Source organism: Scyliorhinus canicula, chromosome 15, assembly GCF_902713615.1.
Source record: "Scyliorhinus canicula chromosome 15, sScyCan1.1, whole genome shotgun sequence".
NCBI lineage: Eukaryota > Metazoa > Chordata > Chondrichthyes > Carcharhiniformes > Scyliorhinidae > Scyliorhinus > Scyliorhinus canicula.
The window spans coordinates 137,384,705-137,405,985 of record NC_052160.1 but is presented as its reverse complement, the minus strand read 5'-3'; the positions used below and the strand labels follow the sequence as shown (position 1 = coordinate 137,405,985).

Here is a 21,281-nt window from a genome sequence, read left to right as displayed (position 1 = left end):
GCCGCTCCAAAATGACGCTGGTAATCTAGTGATGGGAGACAAGGAAATAGCTGAGGAACTTAATAAGTACTTTGCGTCAGTCTTCACAGTAGAAGACATGAGTAATATCCCAACAATTCAGGAAAGTCAGGGGGCAGAGTTGAATATGGTTGCCATCACAAAGGAGAAAGTGCTAGAGAAACTAAAAGGTCTGAAAATTGATAAATCACCGGGCCCAGATGGGCTACATCCTAGAGTTCTAAAGGAGATAGCTGAAGAAATAGTGGAGGCGTTAGTTATGATCTTTCAAAAGTCACTGGAATCAGGGAAAGTCCCAGAGGTTTGGAAAATCGCTGTTGTAACCCCCCTGTTCAAGAAGGGAACTAGAAAAAAGATGGAAAATTATAGGCCAATTAGCCTAACCTCGGTTGTTGGCAAAATTCTAGAATCCATCGTTAAGGATGAGATTTCTAAATTATTGGAAGTGCCGGGTCGGATTAGGACAAGTCAGCATGGATTTAGTAAGGGGAGGTCGTGCCTGACAAACCTGTTAGAGTTCTTTGAAGATTTAACAAATAGGTTAGACCAAGGAGAGCCAATGGATGTTATCTATCTTGACTTCCAAAAGGCCTTTGACAAGGTGCCGCACGGGAGACTGCTGAGTAAAATAAGGGCCCATGGTATTCGAGGCAAGGTACTAACATGGATTGACGATTGGCTGTCAGACAGAAGGCAGAGAGTTGGGATAAAAGGTTCTTTTTCGGAATGGCAACCGGTGACAAGTGGTGTCCCGCAGGGTTCAGTGTTGGGGCCACAGCTGTTCTCTTTATATATTAACGACCTAGATGACGGGACTGGGGGCATTCTGGCCAAGTTTGCCGATGATACAAAGATAGGTGGAGGGGCAGGTAGTATTGAGGAGGTGGGGAGGCTGCAGAAAGATTTAGACAGTTTAGGAGAATGGTCCAAGAAGTGGCTGATGAAATTCAACGTGGGCAAGTGCGAGGTCTTGCACTTTGGAAAAAAGAATAGAGGCATGGACTATTTTCTAAACGGTGACAAAATTCATAATGCTAAAGTGCAAAGGGACTTGGGAGTCCTAGTCCAGGATTCTCTAAAGGTAAACTTGCAGGTTGAGTCCGTAATTAAGAAAGCAAATGTAATGTTGTCATTTATCTCAAGAGGCTTGGAATATAAAAGCAGGGATGTACTTCTGAGGCTTTATAAAGCACTAGTTAGGCCCCATTTAGAATACTGTGAGCAATTTTGGGCCCCACACTTCAGGAAGGACATACTGGCACTGGAGCGGGTCCAGCGGAGATTCACACGGATGATCCCAGGAATGGTAGGCCGAACATACGATGAATGTCTGAGGATCGTGGGATTATATTCATTGGAGTTTAAGAGGTTGAGGGGAGATCCAATAGAAACTTACAAGATAATGAATGGCTTGGATAGGATGGACGTAGGGAAGTTGTTTCCATTAGCTGGGGAGACTAGGACGCGGGGGCACAGCCTTAGAATAAAAGGGAGTCGCTTTAGAACAGAGATGAGGAGAAATTTCTTCAGCCAGAGAGTGGTAGGTCTGTGGAATTCATTGCCACAGAGGGCGGTGGAGGCCGGGACGTTGAGTGTCTTTAAGACAGAAATTGATAAATTCTTGATTTCTCGAGGAATTAAGGGCTATGGGGAGAGAGCGGGTAAATGGAGTTGAAATCAACCATGATTGAATGGTGGAGTGGACTAGATGGGCCGAATGGCCTTACTTCCGCTCCTATGTCTTATGGTCTTATGGTACACTCACATTTGTCCACAACGAACTCCATCTGTCCTCGATGTGCCCATTCACTCAGTCTGTCTGTTTTAATGTAAGTTCCTCATCCCAACCATCCTAGAATGGGTGGGCGGGTGATCCAATCCGCAGCGTTATTTTACTGTGAAGCTGATGAGTTGCCCCAGTGACATCAACGGGAAATAAAACCCGAGCTACATGGATTTCTGTCACCTGGACTGACCCGGTTTGGTCAGAGAGTGCGAGATAGAATCTTGGCGGAAACGTCAATCCCGTACAGAGACAGTGCTCTATTGCCAGGGTGAATCATGGTCTGAGAGCACCCTCTGCCTGTTCAGGTGGCAAAGTGGCCATGACAATATTTGGAGACGAGCAGAGGAGATCACCCAGCGTCCTGGACTAAACAGATTATCTAGAGATGTTACATTTTTTAATGAAATCCTTCAGAAAGGGCGACACGCGGCACAGTGGCTAGCACTGGGACTACGGTGCTGAGGATCCGGGTTCGAATCCCGGCCCCGGGTCACTGTCCGTGTGGAGTTTGCACATTCTCTCCGTGTCTGGGTGAGTTTCACCCCCACAATCCAAAGATGTGCTGGTTAGGTGGATTGGCCACACTAAAGAACAAAGAAAAGTACAGCACAGGAACAGGCCCTTCGGCCCTCCAAGCCTGTGCCGACCATGCTGCCCGTCTAAATTAAAATCTTCTACACTTCCTGGGTCCGAATCCCTCCATTCCCATCCTATTCATGTATTTGTCAAGATGTCCTTTAAATGTCAACATCGTCCCTGCTTCCACCACCTCCTCCGGCAGCGAGTTCCAGGCACCCACTACCCTCTGTGTAAATAACTTACCTTGTACATCTCCTCTAAACCTTGCCCCTCGCACCTTAAACCTATGCCCCTTAGTAATTGACCCCTCTACCCTGGGAAAAAGCCTCTGACTATCCACTCTGTCCATGCCCCTCATATTTCTGTAGACCTCTATCAGGTCGCCTCTCAACCTCCGTCGTTCCAGTGAGAACAAACCGAGTTTATTCAAATTGCCCCTAAATTGGAAAAAAGGAAAAAAATAATAATTGGGTACTCTAAGTGTATTTTGAAAAATCCTTCGGTGATAAAGTGAAACTTCCATTTATTAGTGGAAGTTTTCCTGGATTGAGACAAGTGATCACATCACAATGGATGCAGCTACAATAAGGATCGGGAATGTTTACACCATCTGGAACAAGCAATCCCATTGATCTTTCCCACATCACATCAGCGGCAGTTCAAACCAACTCATATAATCTGTAAAACACTTTGGCCGGGATTTTCAGGCACCCATGCTTCTCGGGGGGTTTTGGTGACGGGACAGAAAATCTCACAAGAGGCTCAAATCCCGTTGACGGGAAGTCTCGTCGCGATGATCTCCAAGCTCCACTGGTGATGGAACGGGAATCCAGGCATTCAAAAATCAGGAATTCCATTATGATAAATTTACTTGTCATTATCAGGGCTCTGCACCCGATCATCCATCCAGCCCCCCCTGTACGTTACTCCACATTGGTTTCAATTATGACCCCTGGCGCCAGACCCGCTGGAGGAGCTTAGGTGAGTCCTTCGCTCAGGGGGAAGAGTTCCATGATCGGGCAGTGCGCAAGCAGTGCCAGACATTGCCCCTTGCCATCTTGGAGCGGGCAGAGGCTGCTGCTAAGGGCAGTTCCTGGGGGGGGGGGGGGGGGGGGGGGGGGGGGGGTAGGGGGGGGGGCAGTTGCATGGGGGGACGGACGTGAGAAGGGGGGTGGTTCCATTTTAACATCTGTACACGGGGAGGCCTTTAAAAAAGACCTTTAAGTAGGGTGCCTCGATCTTTAAAAGACTAAGTTGCTGCCAGTGTGACATGTGGGTCCTGCCCCTTCAACCTTTATTCACTAAGTACCTGGCAGAGACAGTCGCCATTGGTGCAGACAGCTTCAACACATTCTTTTCCTATTGGCTGCTACACTCTGCAACGTAACGGTAAAGTCCCGCCCATTGTTCAATCCCGTGGACATTTACATCAATGCAAGATTTTCTTTCCAATATCTCTGAACGATGTATTTGGAATAATTGATGCAGGGTTTACAAAGCGCTCAGAATGATTCTGGTAAAGTCCGTAATGCTCACCTTAGATTTTCCCGCACACCATGTGACTGAAACAGCACAAATCACCAGCAGAGTAAAGAGCCCCCAGCGGATCACACCCCAGATAATGTAACTGAGGAAAACGGAAAAATTACAACATTATTTGCAGGAAATGAGACTACTTCACTTTTGAAATGTAATCTCCTGTTTCTGCTGTGGCCTTAGCATATTGTAGCAACGTAAAGCAGCAGAGACAAGGCACATCCGCTGGAAAAATAAACTAACGTTTTACTGATCAATTTCATGATTATTAGATAAAGATCTAATGGAGCAAATTTAATTAATCTTGTAAGAAATATTTTATAAATTGTCCGGTCATTGGGGTGGATGCACTATCTGGTGCAATATAGCAATGGTACCGTATCTGTTCAGTGACTAAGGAACTCAGAATAACACCATCTAACACTGTTTTGAAGTACAGTCATATTCAACTCAATGTTAACTCTGTTCCTCTCTCGACAGATGCTGAGGGACCTTGGTTTTTCCAGAACTTCCTGTTTTTATCATCCCACAATTCCCTGGTGCATCTCCTCACAGGAAATTCTTAATCAAATGGAAGCAGACGACCTTTAACCCTCTCAGTTTGGGGACAACCTGTAAAACCCGACAACCGTGAAGGAGACAATGACAGTGATTGAAATGTCCCTGTCAGAGATACTCCAGAACACACAGGAAATCTGCCATTTCTGGGGTGTGACAGCTACATCTCCATGAGATTGAGTGCATGGTGAAGTGATTCACATGAATAATGAAAACTGCACCATCTGAGGGAAGGCAAACAAAAATGTTGACTACATTGTCTGAATTTCCACTAACAGTAACAACGACTTTGTAAGGAAGCCAACACAATAACATTATATAAACACAGTCACCATTTCCATTCTGGTAAATGATTGTAAAGCCTTATGCCAAAACTGATAACTTATTTGTATTTAAAAGCAATGTAAATGGAAACATCATCAATAAGAAGACTGTACCTTTTACTGACAGATGTAGATCCTGGAGGTGTTGGTGATCCTGCTGTTAAAGTTTCACAGGTATGTTCATCACCTATTGAGGCATGAAGATAATATTCATAGAACATAGAACATAGAACAGTACAGCACAGAACAGGCCATTGATGTTGTGCTGAGCCATGATCACCCTACTCAAACCCACGTATCCACCTTATACCCGTAACCCAACACCCAGCTCACCCGTTGGCACCTTTATGGCTGGATGTGTGTCATCTATTGTTAGCATCCCAGATGATGTTACAACTGGACGGCACGATCTCATGATGGCACCTGTCCGTGCGGTCAGTGCAGTGACCACTAAATTGCACAGGTTATGTAAAATTCAAGGGAATTGCCTTTTTAATGGGCTTAGTTGTCGGTGGACGTGCTTCCGACTCTCGCAGTGGAACATGAGACATTCTTGGCAGGATTTCACACGCGGTTGGATTGACCACACTCCCAATCCAGCGGTGGAAGGAGAGAAACAAAAAGGTCAATGATCACATCAGAAAGACGAAGGATTGATTGGAAGGGGAAAGCTTACCAAACACATACAGCCACATGCTGGTTGAATGTACAAAAATCGTCAAAATACTCTTTGCAAAAGTGATTCGCTGGGGGCACAAATTTTCGCGGGAAGGTATTATGTAATGGAATTAAGAGAGTTGTGCTGTAGAGTGGGGTGGAACTGGAGGTTTTACATTGTTGGTTGCAAAATAGTTCATCATGACTGGAGGAGATGTGCATTATTACATTCTTAACTATCCAGGACTTTTCTTTTCCAGGAGACACATCCGGAGTGAGACTCATACAGAGTGGGAGATTTAAACTTGGTAATTTGGTGCAGTGAGGTAATTCGGTGCAGAGTGTAAGGAGGTGCTTTTTTACCCTGGTAAGTGACTGATAAGTAGTCTCTCTTTTTCTTTTCATTGTCTAATTTATTTATTTTTATTTTGAAATTCTAGTTGTATAAGTTTACCTAAGGTTTAAGACATGGCAGGAGATCCCAGACCCGTGTCATGCTCCTCGTGTGCGATGTGGGAGCTCAGGGACACGTCCACTGTCCCTGGCTCCTTCACGTGCAAGAAGTGTGTTCAGTTGCAGCTCCTGTTAGACCGCTTGACGGCTCTGGAGCTGCGGATGGACTCACTTTGGAGCATCCGTGATGCCGAGGAGGTCGTGGATAGCACGTTTAGCGAGTTGGTCACACCGCAGGTGAAGGTTACTGAGGGAGATAGAAAATGGGTGACCAAAAGAAAGAGCAAGAGTAGGAAGGCAGTGCAGGTGTCCCCTGCGGTCATCTCCCTGCAAAACAGATATACCGCTTTGGATACTGTTGAGGGAGATGGCTCACCAGGGGAAGGCAGCAGCAAGGTTCATGGCACCGTGGCTGGCTCTGCTGCACAGCAGGGCAGGAAGAAAAATGGCAGGGCTATAGTGATAGGGGACTCGATCGTAAGGGGAATAGACAGGCGGTTCTGTGGACGCAATCGAGACTCCAGGATGGTATGTTGCCTCCCTGGTGCAAGGGTGAAGGATGTCTCGGAGCGGCTGCAGGACATTCTGGGGGGGGGAGGGGGAACAGCCAGCTGTCGTGGTGCACATAGGCACCAACGATATAGGTAAAAAACGGGATGAGGTCCTACAAGCGGAATTCAGGGAGTTAGGAGTTAAACTAAAAAGTAGGACCTCAAAGGTAGTAATCTCAGGATTGCTACCAGTGCCACGAGCTAGTCAGAGTAGGAATGTCAGGATAGATAGGATGAATGCGTGGCTCGAGAGATGGTGCAAGAGGGAGGGATTCAAATTCCTGGGGCATTGGGACCGGTTCTGGGGGAGGTGGGACCAGTACAAACCGGACGGTCTGCACTTGGGCAGGACTGGAACCGATGTCCTAGGGGGGGTGTTTTCTAGAGCTGTTGGGGAGGGTTTAAACTAATGTGGCAGGGGGATGGGAACCAATGCAGGAAGTTGGAAGGTAGTAAAACAGGGACAGAAACAAAAGGAAGTAAGGGGAAAAGTGCAAGGCAGAGAAGACATAGTCAGAAATCCATAAGGGCGACAGTACAAGGTACAGTGACTGAGGGGAGCACAGTGAATAGGCCCAGTAATAACAAAAGGAATAAAACTGGAGATGTTAAGATTCAAAACAGAGGTAAAATAACCAACATAAGTGTACTTTACCTGAATGCTCGTAGTATTCGGAATAAAGTAAATGATTTGGTGGCACAAATCATCGTGAATGACTATGATTTAGTGGCCATTACTGAAACATGGTTAAAGGATGGTCACGACTGGGAGTTAAATATCCGAGGGTATCAAACTATTCGGAAGGACAGAGTGGATGGTAAGGGAGGTGGTGTTGCTCTGTTATTTAAGGATGACATCCGGGCAATAGTAAGGGATGACATCGGTGCTATGGAGGATAAGGTTGAATCCATTTGGGTGGAAATCAGGAATAGTAAGGCGAAAAAGTCACTGATAGGAGTAGTCTATCGGCCACCAAATAGTAACGAGATGGTGGGGCAGGCAATAAACAAAGAAATAATTGATGCATGTAGAAATGGTACAGCAGTTATCATGGGGGATTTTAATCTACATGTCGATTGGTTTAACCAGGTCGGTCAAGGCAACCGTGAGGAGGAGTTTATAGAATGTATCCGCGATAGTTTCCTAGAACAGTATGTAATGGAACCTACGAGGGAACAAGCGGTCCTAGATCTTGTCCTGTGTAATGAGACAGGATTGATTCATGATCTCATAGTTAGGGATCCTCTCGGAAGGAGCGATCACAATATGGTGGAATTTAAAATACAGATGGAGGGTGAGAAAGTAAAATCAAATACTAGTGTTTTGTGTTTAAACAAAGGAGATTACAAGGGGATGAGAGAAGAACTAGCTAAGGTAGACTGGGAGCTAAGACTTTATGGTGGAACAGTTGAGGAACAGTGGAGAACCTTCCAAGCGATTTTTCACAGTGCTCAGCAAAGGTTTATACCAACAAAAAGGAAGGACGGAAGAAAGAGGGAAAATCAACCGTGGATATCTAAGGAAATAAGGGAGAGTATCAAATTGAAGGAAAAAGCATATAAAGTGGCAAAGATTGCTGGGAGATTAGAGGACTGGGAAATCTTTAGGGGGCAACAGAAAGCTACTAAAAAAGCTATAAAGAAGAGTAAGGTAGAGTATGAGAGTAAACTTGCTCAGAATATAAAAACAGACAGTAAAAGTTTTTACAAATATATAAGACAAAAAAGAGTGGCTAAGGTAAATATCGGTCCTTTAGAGGATGAGAAGGGAGTTTTAATAATGGGAAATGAGGAAATGGCTGAGGAACTGAACAGGTTTTTTGGGTCGGTCTTCACAGTGGAAGACACAAATAACATGCCAGCGACTGATAGAAATGAGGCTATGACAGGTGAGGACCTTGAGAGGATTGTTATCACTAAGGAGGGAGTGATGGGCAAGCTAATGGGGCTAAAGGTAGACAAGTCTCCTGGCCCTGATGGAATGCATCCCAGAGTGCTAAAAGAGATGGCTAGGGAAATTGCAGATGCACTAGTGATAATTTACCGAAATTCACTAGACTCTGGGGTGGTCCCGGTGGATTGGAAATTAGCAAACGTGACGCCACTGTTTAAAAAAGGAGGTAGGCAGAAAGCAGGAAATTATAGGCCAGTGAGTTTAACTTCGGTAATAGGGAAGATGCTGGAATCTATCATCAAGGAAGAAATTGCGAGGCATCTGGATAGAAATTGTCCCATTGGGCAGACGCAGCATGGGTTCGTTAAAGGCAGGTCATGCCTAACTAATTTAGTGGAATTTTTTGAGGACATTACCAGTGCAGTAGATAACGGGGAGCCGATGGATGTGGTATATCTGGATTTCCAGAAAGCATTTGACAAGGTGCCACACAAAAGGTTGCTGCATAAGATAAAGATGCATGGCATTAAGGGTAAAGTAGTAGCATGGATAGAGGATTGGTTAATTAATAGAAAGCAAAGAGTTGGGATAAATGGGTGTTTCTCTGGTTGGCAATCAGTAGCTAGTGGTGTCCCTCAGGGATCCGTGTTGGGCCCACAATTGTTCACAATTTACATTGATGATTTGGAGTTGGGGACCAAGGGCAATGTGTCCAAGTTTGCAGATGACACTAAGATGAGTGGTAAAGCGAAAAGTGCAGAGGATACTGGAAGTCTGCAGAGGGATTTGGATAGGTTAAGTGAATGGGCTCGGGTCTGGCAGATGGAATACAATGTTGACAAATGTGAGGTTATCCATTTTGGTAGGAATAACAGCAAACGGGATTATTATTTAAACGATAAAATATTAAAGCATGCCGCTGTTCAGAGAGACTTGGGTGTGCTAGTGCATGAGTCACAGAAGGTTGGTTTACAAGTGCAACAGGTGATTAAGAAGGCAAATGGAATTTTGTCCTTCATTGCTAGAGGGATGGAGTTTAAGACTAGGGAGGTTATGTTGCAATTGTATAAGGTGTTAGTGCGGCCACACCTGGAGTATTGTGTTCAGTTTTGGTCTCCTTACTTGAGAAAGGACGTACTGGCGCTGGAGGGTGTGCAGAGGAGATTCACTAGGTTAATCCCAGAGTTGAAGGGGTTGGATTATGAGGAGAGGTTGAGTAGACTGGGACTGTACTCGTTGGAATTTAGAAGGATGAGGGGGGATCTTATAGAAACATTTAAAATTATTAAGGGAATAGATAGGATAGACGCGGGCAGGTTGTTTCCACTGGCGGGTGACAGCAGAACTAGGGGGCATAGCCTCAAAATAAGGGGAAGTAGATTTAGGACTGAGTTTAGGAGGAACTTCTTCACCCAAAGGGTTGTGAATCTATGGAATTCCTTGCCCAGTGAAGCAGTTGAGGCTCCTTCATTACATGTTTTTAAGGTAAAGATAGATAGTTTTTTGAAGAATAAAGGGATTAAGGGTTATGGTGTTCGGGCCGGAAAGTGGAGCTGAGTCCACAAAAGATCAGCCATGATCTAATTGAATGGCGGAGCAGGCTCGAGGGGCCAGATGGCCTACTCCTGCTCCTAGTTCTTATGTTCTTATGTTCTTATGTCCTTTGCTGCTTAATGCTCATAGCCAACATATAGATGGTGAGTGACTTGGAGGGGAACTTCAAGGTGGTGTGTTCCCAACTGTCTACAGCCCTTGTCCTTTTGCAGGTCATACCTGTGATGGAACCATCAATTCACTAGACACGTGCTTTAAGATATGAACAGTGGTTTTAATCTGCTTACAACAGAGCCAGCCTGTTCCGCATTGAACTCTCGATGAACTGAACGACTGGCTCTGAGCATTGGTATTTATACAGCAGTCCAGGGGGAGGAGTCATGGGCGGAGCCAAGGGTGGAGCCCTGTGCAAACGCCGCAGCATTCCCAGCGCTACTCCCCCTAGTGGTCAGGCAATGCAACTGCGCTTATCAATGCATGGTCTCATGTATATACAATACAGTGTGAATTACGGAGTTACATTCACCACAATCTGTTCATTAGGTATTGTAATTTTTGAGAGCTAAGATTAGAAATTGTGTTGAATATCACCTCAGGTTCTGTTACTATCCGGTATTTTTCTGAGTAGATTGTTGTTCTTCTGCCTCTACTAGATTCAGAGAAGTTACCCTTCCTTGTACATCTGAGGTGTGTGTAAGATTAGCAGCTGCTACATCAGCAGTTTTAGCCACTTCCTCTTCAGCCTTGATATCAGCGTTTGTGGAGTCAACTTTGTGTTCTGCAATTGCAACATTGGCGGATCTTCAGTGCCTGGTTTCTCCTTGTGAAAGTTAATGTCGGCACCAGGTTGTTTCATGTCATTGATGTCCTTACCTGAATGGTCAGGTGGACTAGCATCCTGGTCACACTCATCGACAATGTTTTGGTCACATCCATTAGTGATATGTTGGTTACCTTCCTCATACAGTATCTGTTCAGACACTGTCTGCTCACCGTTGTCAGTGGTGGTCTGGATACGGTCCGCACCCACCCTCTACTCAAGGATCACAACAATATCCAGAATGTCCACCGGTAGCTGCAAAGGTGGAGCTTCCACTATGCAGACTAGTTTAAACCGTTCTGAGTTGATTCTGGAACTGGCGAATAAAGAGGCTACAAAGCTTGTGCTTAATACAGAGCAATCGTGAGTAACAATAATCTAGGGAGCGTCAGTAAGTTCCCTTCCAGTGTAATGAAGCATGGCAATGAGTTAAACAGGTGGATATATATTCACTGAATTAGGCAATAGAAGACATTCTGCGATTCACAACTGTTTTATTGTTGTGCAAAAGTTCATTACGAATACCAGTTTCTAGTCTTCCCGTCTGGGTCCTCTCTCTGTTCAGAAGAAACCTCCCCTTTATCTTGTGTTGCCGTATTATGTATTTTCTTTTATTCCCTTTTCTTCCCATGTACTTAATGATCTGTTGAGCTGCTCGCAGAAAAACACTTTTCACTGTACCTCGGTACACGTGACAATAAACAAATCCAATCCAATCCTTTAGGGGGAAAAACGAATTTCTCTTAAAATCAAGTCTTAATGAGGATTACCTTTTCTCAATTCACTCTGATGCAAGATCTGGTTTGTTCTTCGGGACCTGTATTGCTAACATTTCAACTTGCACCTCGAGTGGATTCCAGTGGACAAATTGACACTCCTGTCCCACGTCTAGTTTTAAACTAGTTTTCTGCAATTGACTATAATACCCGGACTCCAAAAGGTCCTCTTCGATTTTTGAACTTTGCCCAAGAAATGCACGTTATGGTCCCCTGTGCCTTCGCTTTCCTGCTTAATGTTTGCATCTGATTGGCCTCCCGTTGAATTTTGGAGAGGAGCTTAATGAAATGAAAATCGCTTATTGACACAAGTCGGCTTCAAATGAAGTTACTGTGAAAAGCCCCTAGTCGCCATATTCCGGCGCCTGTTCGGGGAGGCTGGTGCGGGAATTGAACCGTGTTGCTGGCCTGCCTTGGTCTTCTTTAAAAACCAGCTTTTTAGCCCTGTGCTAAACCAGCTCCACCTGCCTCCAGCAGGACTCAAATGACACTCTGAGTCTGGAAGGAGAATCTTTTCACTGGTGGGATGCTTTCTCTCCACAACAGGAGCAATGGACAGTGGTGTTGACTGCTCCCTATTCATTCTGAATCGGCTTTTAAGTGGTACTCCGTTCCCGACCGGCCGAGTTCCCGACGGCGTGTTCTAACCACGTCTGGCCGGTCGGGACTCATGCACAGTGGCTGCGGACTCCTGGTGGGGGCGGTGGGATCCATCACTGGGGGAGGGGGGGGGGCCTTATGGGCGGCCGGGGCAGCGATCGAATAGATGAATTGGCATGGGGCAGATCGGTGGGACCTCGTTGCTTGGTTTAGGTCCGCAGTTCAAGTCCGTCATCGCGCTTGGCGCGGCCGCTGTGCACATGCGCGGACTCGAAACCGGATGTGCGGGAATCACTCCGGGTCCCTGCCAGCCCCCTGTAGGTAAGTGAATTGCTGTAAATCTTTTTCAGTAAAGTCTGGAGGGAAAGGCCAGCGTTTTTACACCGGCTTGGGGACACATCCAGCCATAATCAGGCTTCTGTGCCAGACCTGCAGTGGTCCGATACCTGTTGATTCTGCGACACCGGCTTTACCAGACTGCTGTTTGGTTGGGGCCTTCAAAGTGGTCAACGGATTCAGGTGGAGGTAGGATTTTTTCAACGATTATCTCTTAATCAATTGATTGTTGTGGAACTCCGTTGATGCTTTCCTTTCCAATTCTTTTCCACGGTTTTTCCCTCACTGCTCCATTTTCCATGGCTTCCACTTTCCTGCAACTGGCAATTGTGTCAGGCATCCTTGCTGTTCGGTAACTTTACCATTACCATCGAGAAGTTTGATTATCAACCTTCCCCATGTGCAGGGATAGATTATCATGAGTTTCCTTCCAGAAACAGCTCTCTTTCAGTTCTGAAGACGTGATTTGACAACACTGATGATGCGTACTAGCTATTAGCATGACCATTATTAACCCTTTGTACTACAACAACGAGGGCACACCAGTTCAAGGTTGCATTTCACAATCCTGTCTGCCAGAAATTGGAAAATAGATTAATCAAAGCTTCGTAACTCAAACTCCATTTTCAATTTACACGCCTTGAAGATATTTTATTGTTGACGATGAATGCAAATCAGTGGGGGGAGGGGGGGGGGGGGGGGGGGGGATTCTCCGAGCCCCGAGCCGGGCCGGAGAATTGGAGCAACCCCGCCACGACGCCCCGACGCCGGTGCGCAATTCTCCGAGGTTTGGAGAATCGGCACCATTTGCGCCGGCGTGTTTGATGCGACGCTGGCCGCGGGCTGCTGGAATCGGCAGGGCCGCCGATTCTCCGGCCCGAATGGGCCGCGCGGATACGACAGAGTCCCGCTGGCGCCATTCACCGCTGGTCGCTGCCGGCGGGAACTCGGCGCGAAGGGCCAGGGGCGGGTGGTGGGGGGGGGAGTGGCGCTCCGTCCCCGGGGGGGGGGAGGGGGGCCTCCGATGGGGCCTGGCCCGTGATCGGGGCCCACCGATCGGCGGGCTGGCCTCTTTCCCTCCCCTCCCCCCCCCCCCACCCCGGACCTACTTTCCTGCGCGGCCGGCCCCTGAATCCCCACGACATGTTGTGTCGGGGCCGGCGTGCTGAAGAAGAAGTCCCCCGCGCATGCACAAGTTGGCGCGGCGCCGGGAAGGGAGACGAGAGTGGCGTGAACCACTCCAGCGCCGTGCTGGCCCCCTGTGGGCGACAGCGTTCACAACGGCGCGAACACTTGGGCTCCATTTGGGAGAATCACCCCCAGTGACTTTGTTCTGTGAGGAGCCACATAGAGTGAATTTGGCCAGTGGTAGATTCTCAGAGTGACTGAAGGAGGTGAACAAGTGACTATTTTAGACAGACAAGAATAAACATCATTGACCATATTGTTTGGATAAAGTATCTCTTACCAATGCTTCCAATTTGTGTCACATAACTGCAGCTCTGCTCTGAAAGGTTGATCACCGAAACATTCACCATTTGACTGGATTGTTCCCCCTGAGTATTTGAGGCTGTGCAGTAATATTGATGCTGTTGCTGTTTGAAGGATTGACAACGGAGATCCAGTTCATTGGTGTCGGAGATGCTTGAATCTCCAGACGGGGTCTTTTCAGTCCATGTGTACTGAATGGGGAGGGAGCCCCGGGCAGACTCACAGGAGACGGACACTGAGCCCCCAGAACATGAGACGTTTGATGGTGATACAAATCTGAGCACAGGAACAGAGACGGATTCTGTGAGAAAGAAACAAACATTCAGATACTGACTAAGCTTCTCAATATCAAATACTCATCATGTTTTGCCTTTCAACATTTCGACCGGAGTCAGCCATGTTGGAATGACATGTCTACCTCTCCATGGGGTGGATATTTGATCAAGGTTATGTGAAGTGGACATGGCAGATAGTTCTGGGCCCTGACACTGTGCATAATTATTTTAATATGCCCATTACAATTTTCAATGTACGGCCAATTAAAGGCCAGGAACCAGTCTTACCATCCAATCAGACAGTGTGGGCCACACTGGGTGGATTTGCAGCAATCTCCCAGAGGCCACAATGGAGGATGGATGTGGTGTTATTGGCCAATAAGTAAGTTTGTGAGAAGATAGGTGGGACTATACAGAACTATGTGGGCATAATAAGATGTGGGAGGTCACGGCAGCTGCGTTGTGGGAGGGGTTGAAGGCAGTGGTTAGAGGGGGGTCTATTTTGATTAGGGTGCATAAGGTGAGGGCAGAGTGGGCAGCGAGGCTGAGGGTGGTGGAGTCCATTCTGACGGTGGACCAGAGATACTCGGTGGTGTCTGAGGAGGTGCTGCTGAAGGAGAGGCAGAAGCTCCAAATGGAGTTTGGGCGAGTGTCGCCGGGGGAGGCGGTGGGACAGCTACGCAAGAGCAGAGGGGCAGTGTACGAGGATGGGGAGAAGGCGAGCAGGATGCACGCGCATCAGCTGAGGAGGCAGGCGGCGAGGGAAATTGAGCGGATGAGGGATGGGGGGGTGGTGGGGGAAGCTTGTAACGGGGCTGGAGAAGGTAAATGGGTGTTTGAGGCATTTTATCGGAAGTGTACAGTTCGGTGCTCATGGTGGGGGTCAGGGCATGAGGCGGTTTTCGAATGGGCTGGATTTCCTGAGGGTGGATGAGGTGAGGGTACAGGGGCTGGGTGTCCCGATTGGTCTGGGTGAGGTGAGGTAGCGTGTTGGGGTGACGCAGTCGGGGAAGAGCCCAGGCCCGGGTGGGTTCCTAGCGGAGTTTTATCAGAGCTTTGGGTCGTTCCTGGGGCCCCTGTTAGTGGAGATTTACAATGTGTCGGTGGGGAGAGGTGAGCTTCCCCCAAACTGTGTCAGGCATCGAACTTGCTCAGTTTAAAGAAAGATAAAGAGCCGGAGCAGTGTGGGTCGTACCACCCGATATCGTTGTTAAACGTGGATGCGAAACTATTGGCGAAGGTGCTGGCGATGCGGATAGAGGATTGTGTGGCGGGGTGACAGACGAGGTTGGTGAAGGGATGGCAGTTATCTGCCAATGTTCAGAGGTTATTGAATGAGATAATGATGCCCTCGATGGGCCGGGAAGTGGAGATGGTGATGTCTATGGATGTGGAGAAGGTGTTTGAGACCAATAGTCTCAATTTGGAATATTTTGGGTTGCATCGGAGGATGAGGCTGGGATGCCCGTCCACCCCTTTTCTCCTTGCCCTAGTGATCAATCGGTTGGCATTGGCACTTAGGGCTTTGAGGGGGTGGCGGAATATTGAGGTGTGTGTGTGGGTGGAACACCGAGACTGTTTAGATGCTGACAACCTCTTGTTATATGTTGCAAACCTGGTTCAAAGTTTTGACAGAAGTACGGGACCATGGGCGAATTCAGTCTTTTTTGGGTGTATAAGCCCAGTATGGGGAAAGGTGTGGTATTCCCAATTCCGGGGATGGGGAGGCGGGAGGGTTGGGGGGGGGGGGGGGGGGGGTACGGGGTGGAGGTGGCTGCGGTTTAAGGATTTGAGGAGGTTGCCATTTCGGTTGGTAGGGATGGGCTTTCGGTATCTTGGGATAGATATGTGACAGAGCTGGGCCCAGCTGCAGAAGTTGAATCTGGCAAAGCTGATGGAGGGAATGAAGGAGGGCTTTAGGAGGTGGGATCCGTTGCCATGTTGTTGGCTGGAAGGGTCCAAATGGTAAAGATGATGGTGCTTCAGAATCTCCCGATTTTTGTGCCCAAATCTTTGAATAAGACTGAATAAGATAGTACTGGGTTTGTGTGTAAGGTACCCTGGACCAGGAGGGACTAGTTGCCTCAGTCTAATATACAGATATACTAAATACTGATCCCGCACATTGTGGGAGGACATGCCAACATCTTCACTTCCATCTCCTCCCTCCCCACTGTCCAGGGCGACACGACTGAGACTTGTTCCTATTCAGTTACCATGTGCCAAATGTTCAGAATCTTCCGTTCGAAATGGAGTATGGGAGATTTATTTATAGTCAATTCGCAGTACCATCTTTTCTATAGATTTAAAATTAAAAGATTTGATTATGTACCCTAAAGGAAACATTAAAAACAGAACATGAATGGAGAACGTAATCTTGCAATAACATCACCTAATCAGGGAGTTAATGAGAATGAAAAATGAGCACCTGGAATTCAAAAAATGACCCTTGAGAAAATCCCCATGAAAAGAACACTAAACTGGATTTTCACCAACTCGTTTGAAGTTAAGCCAAGTTAAAAAGGTTCTGCTCATCCCCTTCTGCCAAGTCGCAGTCTCCCACTACCCTCAATTCCATCATCAACCCAATGGCCCATTGCCCACACCCACGACCCAGTCATGCTCACATGCCAAGCTCTGCCCTTCCTCCCCTCACACCCACTATGTCCTTTGTAAAGTTGAATTCTGTTAGGCTGACCTCAGTGTCTTATTGATTATTTGAGTCACTCGACATATCAGGAAGACTATGGAAGCTGTGAAATTCAGTGGATTGATTCTATTTGATGACAACGCAGAGAGTAGTGAGTGTCTGGAATTTGCTGCCCATGTTGGTGGTGGAGGCAGAGTCTAAGCTGTTCTTAAAAGTACCTGGATCTGCAATTACATGCTCTAAGATACAGGGCTATGGACCGGGGGCGTAACATGGTGGGATTAGAAAGGGCACCTGGGTGTCCTTTGGCCAGCAGGGACAAGATGGACTGAATGGCCTCCTTTTGTGCTGTAACACTTCTATGATTCTCTGGACTAACACCATTGTTGACAACTTGCTTTCTGAAATCAAACACCTGACAGTGTGACAAGTTGGCCATGACATGAATTGGGTTTGTGTAACAAGAATCAGTTTCCCTGACCGCTGCCCTCTATCTGCCAGACCCTGTACTGATATCGGAGCCAAGTTTCCTCACAGAGAAAACAATGATCAGACATTTCAATAGAAAGTAATAAAATAAAACTTAGAAATGTACCGTAAGATGTTTGAAGCTCCACAGAAAACTTTGGATCGAGAACAGCTGTTTCAATACCACAGCTGTACCATCCTGCATCTGCTGGGCGAAGATCCTCCATAGTAACAACAAATGTTGTTTGTGACTTGTTATCAGTGATTGATATTCTTCCATTTTGCCAATTTGTTTGTGCTAAAACTTTACACGTGATAGTCGTACCGTGACACCAATATTTAATATATGACTTGTACCATGCATCATAGTGACAATTTATTGTGACCGTTCTTCCCACAATTCCACGCACTTTCTTTTCTGCCCACAATGCATCTGAAACTGAGGAGACAACATTTCAGAAATTGATCAGGAAATAACTACTTAATTCAAACAGATAGATTTTAATGAGTTAAATCCAACCTAGTTTGTAATGGAAGTAAGCATTAATATGGGGCTGGTTTAGCACAGTGGGCTAAAAAGCTGGCTTGTCATGTAGAACAAGGCCAGCAGCGCGGGTTCAATTCCCATACCAGCCTCCCCGAACAGTCGCCGGAATGTGGTGACTAGGGGCTTTTCACAGTAGCTTCATTGAAGCCCACTTGTGACAATAAGCGATTATTATTATATAGACACTTTTCATGGCCTCAGTGTCCCAAAGCATTTCACAGCCAATGATTTACTTTTGAAATAATTGGGGTATTTTCTTGACTTACTGGGAGAGCATGGGGAACCTGGAAATTAGGGTTCTGCCTCGTATTGTGGGGTTTAACTCCAGTGTGCCATTCAGTGACATCGTCAAGAGTTTTACAAACCTAATTGTCAAACCTGATTCACAGTCGAATAAAATTACCATGGATACTGGAATCTGAAACTCAGACACTTCCTCCTCCCTCCCCCTGGATCATGATCCCACCACCAAACATCAAGCCATTATTTCCAGGATGGTCACTGACCTCGTCATATCTGGAGATCTTCTCTCCAAAGCTTCCAATTTCACAGTCGACCAACCCTGCACAGCCCGCTTGTACCTCCTTCCCAAAATCCACAAACAGGTCTGCCCTGGTAGACCCATTGCATCAGCTTCTTCCTGCCCCACAGAACTCATTTCTTCCAATCCTGACTCCATCCTCACTCCCCTTGTCCAGCCTCTTCCCACCTGCATTCGGGATTCCTCTGATTCCTTACATCACATCAACAATTTCCAGTTCCCCGGTCTGAACCACCTCCTCTTCACAAGGGTTGTCCAATCCCTCTACACCTCCATCCACCACCAGGAGGGTCTAAGGGGTCATCACTTCTTCCTTCAGCAGAGACCTGGACAAACCCCAACCACCATCACTCTCCTCCGTCTAGTTGAACTTGTTCTGTCACTCAAAATGTTCTTCTTTAACTTGTCTCACTTTCTGAAAATAAAGGTGCGGCTATGGGTACCCATTCTCCCAGTTTCTCCAGCTGTATTGTATCTTTTCTGATAGACGTAGACACAGAATTCGGCCCATCGAGTCTGCACAGGCCCTTGGAAAGAGCACCCGACTTAAGCCCACACCCCCGCCCTATACCTGTAAACCAGCAACCCCACCCAACCCCTTTGGACTCTAAGAACAATTTAGCACAGCAATCCACCGAACCTGGGCATCTTTGGACTGTGGGAAGAAACCGGAACTCCCGGCGGGAACCCACGCCTACACAGGGAGAACATGCAGACTCCACACAGACAGTGACCAAAGCCGGAATCGAGCCTGTGACCCTGGAGCTGTGAAGCGACAGTGCTAACCACTGTGCTACCATGCCGCCCTGCTGGTATGGCGCTGCTGAAATGTTTGCCTTTTTTCTTAACCGAGTTTTCCCCTCCTTGTGGTTGAAGGGTAATTCAACCGATTTCCACCCTCCTCCCACACATTTGTCCTTCGCCTTTCACATTCCTCCCAGAGGCATGATCGGGTCTCACTTTCTACCCCACCGGCTTTTGCATTGAGAGGATCATCCTCCACCATTTATCCCAACTCCAGCATGATGCCACCATAGAAAACATCTTCTTGTTATCCACCCTGTTAGCATTCTGCAGGGACTGCTCCCTTCATGACACCCTGGTCCACTCCTCCACCATGCCCAGAAGCCCATCCTATCACATGACAACTTCTCCTGCAATTGCAGAAGTTATAAGTCACCTCCCGCCTCACCATTCAAAGACCCAATCACTCACTTTCAGGTTAAGCAGTATTTCTCTTGGACTTCCTACAATTTGGTCGACTGTATTTTCTGCCCCCAATAGCGTCTCCTCTACATTGGGGAGATCTTCGCTCAGCCTGAAAGCATGACGCCAACCTTTGTATTGCCTCCTATACAATATCCAGAATGTCCACCTGTAGCTGCAAATGTGGAGCTTCCACTATGGAGACTAGTTTAAACCGTTCTGGATTGACTTGGGTTTCCACTGGAACTGGTGAATAAAGAGGCTGCAAAGCTTGTGCTTAATACAGAGCAACCGTGAGTATTAATAATCTAGAGAACGTCAGTAAGTTCCCTTCCATTGTAATGAAGCATGGCAATGAGTTAAACAGGTGGATATATATTCACTGAATTAGGCAATAGAAGACATTCTGCGATTCACAACTGTTTTATTGTTGTGCAAAAGTTCAGTATGAATACCAGTTTCTAGCCTTCCCGTCTGGGTCCTCTCTCTGTTCAGAAGAAACCTCCCCTCAGGGTGAAAAACACACATCTCTTAAAAACAAGTCTCAATGAGGATTACCGTTTTTACCTGATGCAAGATCTGGTTTGTTTTTAGGGACCTCTATTGCTAACATTTCAACTTGCACCTTGAGTGGATTCCAGTGGAAAAATTGACACCCCTGTCCCACGTCTAGTTTCAAACTGGTTTTCTGGCCATTGACTATAATACCCGGACTCCAAAAGGTCCTCTTGCATTTTTCAACTTCGCCCAAGAAATGCAAGCTATGGTCCCCTGTGTCTTCGCTTTCCTGATTACTGTTTGCATCTGATTGGCCTCCCGTTAAATTTTGGAGAGGAGCTTTGAAGAAATGAAAATCGCTCATTGACACAAGTCGGCTGCAAATGAAGTTACTGTGAAAAGCCCCTAGTCGCCACATTCCGGTGCCTGTTCGGGGAGGCTGGTACGGGAATTGAACCTGCGCTTCTGGCCTGCCTTGGTCTGCTTTAAAAGCCAGCTACTTAGCCCTGTGCTAAACCAGCTCCACCTGCCTCCAGCAGGACTCAAATGACACTCCGAGTCTGGAAGGACAATCTTTTCACTGGCGGGATGCTTTCTCTCCACAACAGGAGCAATGGACAATGGTGCTGACTGCTCCCTATTCATTCTGAACCAGCTTTTAAGTTGGTATGCTGGTACTCTCTTTCTCACCAAACTGGACTGTGTCAATAGTTTCTCTTGCACCCTGGATTAAAACTTGGTTCTGTTTCCATGGCCTGGCCTGTCTTGCTAATTGAATTTCCTTGGATAATATTAACCTTTCCCTGGACTGCAGGAAATCAGACAAGGCTTGATCAAGCACATTGACCACAGCACAGTCTTGGATCAGTTCATCTTATCGAGCTCAATTGTCCCAACTATCAGCCAAATGATACTGCCCATGAACAAAAATTAGTAACACCTCTCCGGATTCTGAGTGCCCCTCTTAAACCTCTCCCGGTCTACAATAATATTCCTCTGAAGACTGAAATATGATTCTTTAAAACCTCTCCAAAGTTTGCTTTGTCTTCATTAACATCTTATCTTACTAAAAGTCATCTGGACTGCTGCAAATGGAATACAGGCGTGTGTTGGCCTGTTCTTAATCAGGCTTCTGTGCCAGACCTGCAGTGGTCCGATACCTGT

At 46.8% G+C, this 21,281-nt stretch overlaps 1 protein-coding gene across 1 annotated transcript in view; it reads right to left on the bottom strand.

The window, feature by feature from the left end:
* LOC119978458 overlaps window positions 1–21,281 on the bottom strand; it is a 126,912-nt gene that overhangs the window by 90,874 nt on the left and 14,757 nt on the right. The gene's annotated exons all lie outside the window — the stretch shown is intronic.